The sequence below is a fragment of the Cervus canadensis genome, chromosome 1 (assembly GCF_019320065.1).
Source record: "Cervus canadensis isolate Bull #8, Minnesota chromosome 1, ASM1932006v1, whole genome shotgun sequence".
Lineage (NCBI taxonomy): Eukaryota > Metazoa > Chordata > Mammalia > Artiodactyla > Cervidae > Cervus > Cervus canadensis.
The window spans coordinates 12,717,000-12,723,205 of NC_057386.1; the positions used below are offsets into that span (position 1 = coordinate 12,717,000).

Below are 6,206 nucleotides of genomic sequence, written 5' to 3' on the forward strand. Positions count from 1 at the left end.
CTCCACTGGGGGCTGGGCATCCAGTGAGCTGTCTGTCTACTGTGGGGTTATTAAAGAGTTTCTTTTAAAAGATAAAAAGTACTGAGCAAGGCCAGGGAATTTAGCTACCCATGGAAAAGAGTTGCACTCCATCTCCATCTACCCTTCAATGGACAGATACGCAGCACCAGAGAGGCAAGAAGGGAACACTAGAGCCCCTTATGTCCACATGGATGAACATCAAATGAAGAGAGTCAATTCCTAGGCAGGTTGATAAGAAGTCTGAAGTCCCCGAGGAGGAGAAAGGGGTCTGGAGCCCTTGAGAAAGAGGAAGGGGTCTGGGGCTCTCAAGGAGGAGGAGAGGACCACCTTTTTTTTTTTCCCTATATTGCTTTGTATCAGTCAATATAACAAAGTGTCTTGCTTGTGGGCATGTTTCTCCTTAACAAGAACCTTCTAACTAATCTTGTTATCTTAAGAAGTATGTTGTGGGAGTGGGTCTGGTAAGACCTTTCTATTGTTAATTCTAATCTTGTTAATTTAAGGTGTATGTTGTGGGAGTGGGTCTGGTTAAAGTATATAAGGCCTTGATAAGATGTGGGTGGGGGCCCCCTTCTGAAGTCTCTGTCAGAAGCTTTCTCTTTTTTTTTTGGCACCAAAGGCACATCCTAGCTTTATTAAAGGGCCCACGCTGCAGTCAATATAAAAACACAAAAAGTCTCATCAGTTTAATAATAATAAAAAACCCCAAAAATGGAAAACTGAGGGCGCAGGGAAGAGGACCCTGGGCCAGGGCCACGGGGAGCCCTGCTCGTGGCACCAGGCCTGGCCGCGGGGACCCCTGGTATTGCTGTTGCTATGAAGTCCGGGGGCAGCGATTATCCTGTGGAGCCACCGTTCAGCTGGGTCGAGGACCCTTACTTCTTCTGGGGTGTGCTCAGCTTCTGCATGCCCCGGATCTTGTCCAGCAGGCCACAGATGAAGGCCTCAGTGGGTTTGTAACAGTCAACCAGTTGCTCCTTGATCCTGGCAGCCCGGGTATCATCGCCTTCTGTGTCCAGGAGTTCATCCACATCGATTTCCAGCTCCAGGATCTCCTCTCCTGGCAGTCGTAGAGGCGAGTGAGCTGCTCTAGGATCCACTCCTCCAGGTTGAGGCACTTCTGTAGCTCCTTGCGGTCGTACTTGACCGTGACCTTACCTTGGCGCCTCACTGGGCCCTCGTCGCAGCCCTTGTCTGCAGCCCCAGGGGGGCTCTGAAAGTAGACACCCCGGGCCCTGGGCCGCCATTCCCCGGTCCGTTGGCCGGGGCCTCCAATGCTGCGCTCCCCATGGGGCCGCTGTCAGCCATGGCAGCCGCTGGGGCCAAGTCAGGCCCTTCCCTGACGCCCGCCCGCTAGCTCCGGGCCACTTAGCATGCGGAGCCCCTGGGCAGAAGCTTTCTGTCCATTTAATAAAAGGACACAAAAGCTCTTTTCTGCTACACAAAAGCTCTTGAGTGATCAAGCCTGGTCCCTGGTCCAGGGAGGCTAAATCTTCCGAGATCACAAATCCCACATCATTCACTGTAAGCTATCAACATGTTGAGCAAAGAAAGCAAGTTGCAAAGCAGACCCACGTGCAGTTCACTCTGCACAAAGCTCAAAGCAGGCAGACTCAGGAACCCGCTGTTCAGGGATGCATACTGAGGTGGATGCAGACAAGTAAAGAAAACAACACAGAATTGGCTATGCTGTTGTGCTTAGTCGCTCAGTCAGTCTGACTCTGTGACCCCATAGACTGTAGCCCACCAGGCTCCTCCATCCGGGGGGTTTCCCAGTCAAGAATACTGGAGAGGGTTGCCATGCACTCTTCCAGGGGATCTTCCCCACTCAGGGATCAAATCTGCATCTCCCATGTCTTCTGCATTGCAGGCGGATTCTTTACCTGCTGAACCATCAGAACTGGAGATGGTGGTTTCTCCTGGAGCAGGGTTGTCATCTGCAAGAGGGGAGGGGTCTGTGTGGTCAGCTGAAAAACTACCCACAAGCTTGTAAATGTGTCCCCTTGTATGGCTGAAGCAACTTTGCAGATGTGATTATTGACCTTGAGATGGGGAGGGGCGGGGGAGATTGGGCTCTAAATGCCATCCCTTGGTAAGAGGAAGACAGGGTGTCAATGTGACCCTGGAGGCAGAGATTAGAGTGGTGCGGCCATGAGCCAGGGAACAATGGCAGCTTCTAGAAGCTGGAAGAGGCCTGGAACTGATTTTCTTCTGGAGTCTCCAGAAGGAAGAACCAGCCCTGCCCCAGCCCTGCCCACACCTTGATCTCAAGACTACAGGCTTCTGACCTCTAGAGCCGTGAGAGAATAAATATATATTGTTGTAAATCACCACAGCCAATGATTCAGTACCTCATGTAGCAGCCTGAAGACTGGCCCTCAAAGATATCAGGTCCTCATCCCTGGAACCTGCAAATATTACCTTGTTTTGGAAAAAGAATCTTGGCAGCTGTGATTAAATTAAGGACCTGAGATGGGGAGATGACCCTGGGTTATCCAGATATGCCCTGAGTGCCATCACATGTGTCCTTAGAAGAGGAAAGCAGAGAGAGGTTTGATACACTTAGGAAGAAGGCCATGTGAACACGGACACAGAGGTCAGAATGATGCAGCCACAAGCCAAAGGACACCCGAGGTCACGGAAGCTGGAAGAGGCAGGAAAGATCCTTCTGGAGCCTTCAGAGAGGTCACAGCCCTGCCCACACCTTCACGTCAGCCCAGTGGTACCCATTTTGGACTTGTGGCCTCTAGAACTGTGGAAGAATACATTTCTACTGTTGGTAAATTTGTTACAGCAGCCACAGAAAACTTAGAATATAAGAGCAGTAGGAAACTATTACAATATGCAGAGGGCTTTGGAAATAAAGTTGTTTCATATGATACAGTGTTTCACTAGTAAAACAATCTAGAGAAACTTCAAAAAGCTACCATCATTACCCCTGATTTCTGAAGTGGACCAAGGAGCAAAGATAAAATTGGGGTGGGGGCAAGGTATCAAGAAACCAGCAGACAATGCTGGCTGGCTTTCAGCTACACAAGGCACTGTCCTCCAGTAGAAGTAGGAAGTCAGCTTCTACCAGGGCAGACAGGCGTTTTCTAGACCTGAGTACCAAGTCCACTCCTGGCCGAGAGAGTCACCTTCCTGTCATCTCATCAGGCACAGAAAGAGCACCGGAGATTCTGATATACCCAGTCTGGCCATAGCGGGCTCTGTAGGATATGACACCTGCCTGGACAAGGCCACTCTGGCTTATAGGCACAGCATAAAAGCAAGACCTTGCATGAACACAGTCCGGAATGGAGCAGTGTCTGAGCCAGCAAAGACCAGACCCCATCATGGAGTCGGAGCTGCTGCTGCTCTTGGCAGAGACAGCTTTAACCTGGCTCAGTCTTCACACCTTCTAGGTAAGAGTTACTAAAACAGTGATCCCAGAATCACCCCTGCTCCCTGAGAGTGTTGAACACAGCAAAGTGTTCTAGCACAAATTAGTCTGAATCCTTTCCAGCAGCCTCTGCAAATGCCCATGTTTCTCGACCTTGCGCAGTCTCTCTCACTGTGATGAGTCAGCTGAGTTCCTGATGACCTGTGATTGACAGCAGTGAGAGCACCTCTGGGCTGCCTTGCCTAGGACGGATAAAGGCTGGAGCAACAGCCTTTGGACCGAAGTGGACTTTGGAACTCTTCCTTGTCTCTGTCTTCCTCTCCGCAGTGACTCAGAGGCCTCTGTGCCTAGGCTGGCTCCACTGTTCTCATGGGAAAGTAGAGTGAAAGAAGCAATATTCCACAATTGATTTTTAGACTGAGGCAGGAAAGGGATGGTAGGATTTAAAGCCAAAACTTGATGGGCAGGAACCAGCCTTTTTTGAGAACAATATGTGAGATTTCAGAGATCTGAAGAAGGAGGGTGCAGACCTAAATATTCCATCAAAGCTGGAACAGATGGAGCCAGACCCTGACTGTTGAGTTTAGGCTGGTTGAGGAGCAAAGGTTGGGGATCAATGGTCAGAGGTGAGGAGGGACAGGGCCAGCCTGACCCTCGCCAGGGCAGGGATCCCTATTGGGCACCCACTGCCTATGTGGGAGGTGGCTCCCATTGCTACCATCAACCCATCTGCCTGCTGCCAGCAGGAGCATCTGCAACAACAACCACCCTGTTCTGAGGCTTTGTCAGCCTCAACCACTAGGTCAGCATATTGACAACACCCCTGGTGAAGGTTGGGGCCCCAAGGGAAGAGAGGTCTGAGAGCACATAGGGAGTAGGGAGTGAACACGGGGTTCCACCCTCCCAGTGTGTTAGGACACATCCCCTGCCCCCCATGACAGCTTGGCTACTTCCCTCCAGTTCCCTGATACATGCAGCTTCATGCTTGCTTTTCAAATTCACATTTACTTTGATGACACACTTCTCCGCAAAGGGAAACGTCTCTATCTTCCTCTCTTTGGCAAAACAAATATTATCAAGCCCGTAATTGACATTTTTTGCAGATTCAATATTTGCCTGGATCATTCCTCATCAAAGTTGTAAACTGTCTAGGAAATTATTCTGCATTGCAGTAATTTTCACAGGGCAATTGAAGACATAATTGTACATAATGCATTTTGAATCTAGACGCTTGAAAAGACAATTACAAACAGCTGGGACACAATTTGGTGTTCTTGTTTATACTGGGGGGTGGATTTTGCCAGCAGAGAAGCCACAGGAGAAAATGGTGAAGTTTGAGAACAGTTTCTCCAGGGTTCAATTTACATTTCAGTTATGATTTCTGGGTTCTCACCACCAGAACATGCATACTTGTATGTAATACATTTTATATCACATGAGCTGTCACTTCAATCATCTCCAACTCTTTGTGATCCTGTGGACTATACCCACCAGGCTCCTCTGTCTATTGGGATTCTCTAGGCAAGAATACTGGAGTGGGTTGCCATGCCCTCCTCCAGGCACTTTTCCCGGCCCAGGGATCATTGGTAGACAGGTTCTTTACCACTAACACCACTGTATTAGGGTTTATTTTTATTTCACAGGAGTGCTACTTTGATAGCACTTTCTACTATGAAGCATAACTTATTTTCTCATGTGAGCCCTGGGGCTGCTATAACAGATCGCCACAAACTAGGGGGCTTAAAACAATAGAAATCTGCCTCTCACAGTTCTGGAGACCAGAGTCTGAATCCAGGTGTGGGCAGAGCTCTCTTCTGCCTCTTCCTAGCTTCTGGTGGCCCCAGGGGTCCTTCAGTTAAACAATGAAAAGGGAAAGAAGGGGCCTGGTTTAGCCTTGCGACCAGGCATCTCTCCCCAGCCTCCTCCCCTCTACCTGGGGAACCTGCACCTTGTACTTCTTTGTACCCTTCAAGGGTGGGGAGAGGGGCTTGCGTTCAGGATGGACTCCTCCTCTTTTCTGCTGGTCGCGGTCAGGGAAGTGACACCCCACCTCAGCTGTCTGGCTTCGTGGTCAGCAGGTCAGCTCTTCACTCTCCTTTCTTCATCCACTGCCCAACAGAGAGAAGGATGCGACAGTCCGCCAGCAAGTCCTCCCAGGCCCGAAGCCCCTTGCAGAGAGACCGTCCCCTCCAGGCTTTACCTGCTATGTCCTCACCTGCTCCCCTGTGGACATTTGTCCCCTTCATGCCCAGGGGGCTGGGTGACCAGCAGCAGCTAAGCTCATTCCTCCTCTCCAGGCCACAGCTCCACCATCTCTGAAGGTGTCGCTTTCTTTAAATTTCTAAAAACCTATAAATCAGGGACTTCCCTGGTGGTCCAGTGGTTAAGACTCCACACTTCCACTGCCAGGGGTGTGGGTTCAATCCTTGGCTGGAGAATGAAGATCCCACATGCCAGGTGGTACAGCCCAAAGAGCAATCAAAAACTATAAATTACTAACAGAAACCAAGGACATCTGGGTGTTTTCTCTTCTCTGAAAGTTATTTTTTAAAATCTATTGTTGCATCTTCCGTCTGCCACAGAGAGCCAAGTCACAGAACCAGGAAGGAGGCCCTGCCGGGAGCGTTGGCAGAGTCAGCTCCAATCTTGACGTCACTCGTGCTGGGCAGTGATGCCCCATGCATTGGGGCCAGAGTACCTCCCATTCGTCCTGTACAGACACAGGCCAGACAGCTGCCCCTTCAGGCCCCACTGTCTGCCTCTGCGTTCTTTTCAGGAAAAGGCATCCTTTCACTCCGTGGTT

The 6,206-nt window shown here is 50.1% G+C and overlaps 1 pseudogene; it reads right to left on the minus strand.

Moving 5' to 3' along the window:
* Nucleotides 1-848: 848 nt before the first annotated feature.
* LOC122439319 lies at nucleotides 849-1,633 on the minus strand (annotated as a pseudogene).
* Nucleotides 1,634-6,206: the final 4,573 nt, after the last annotated feature.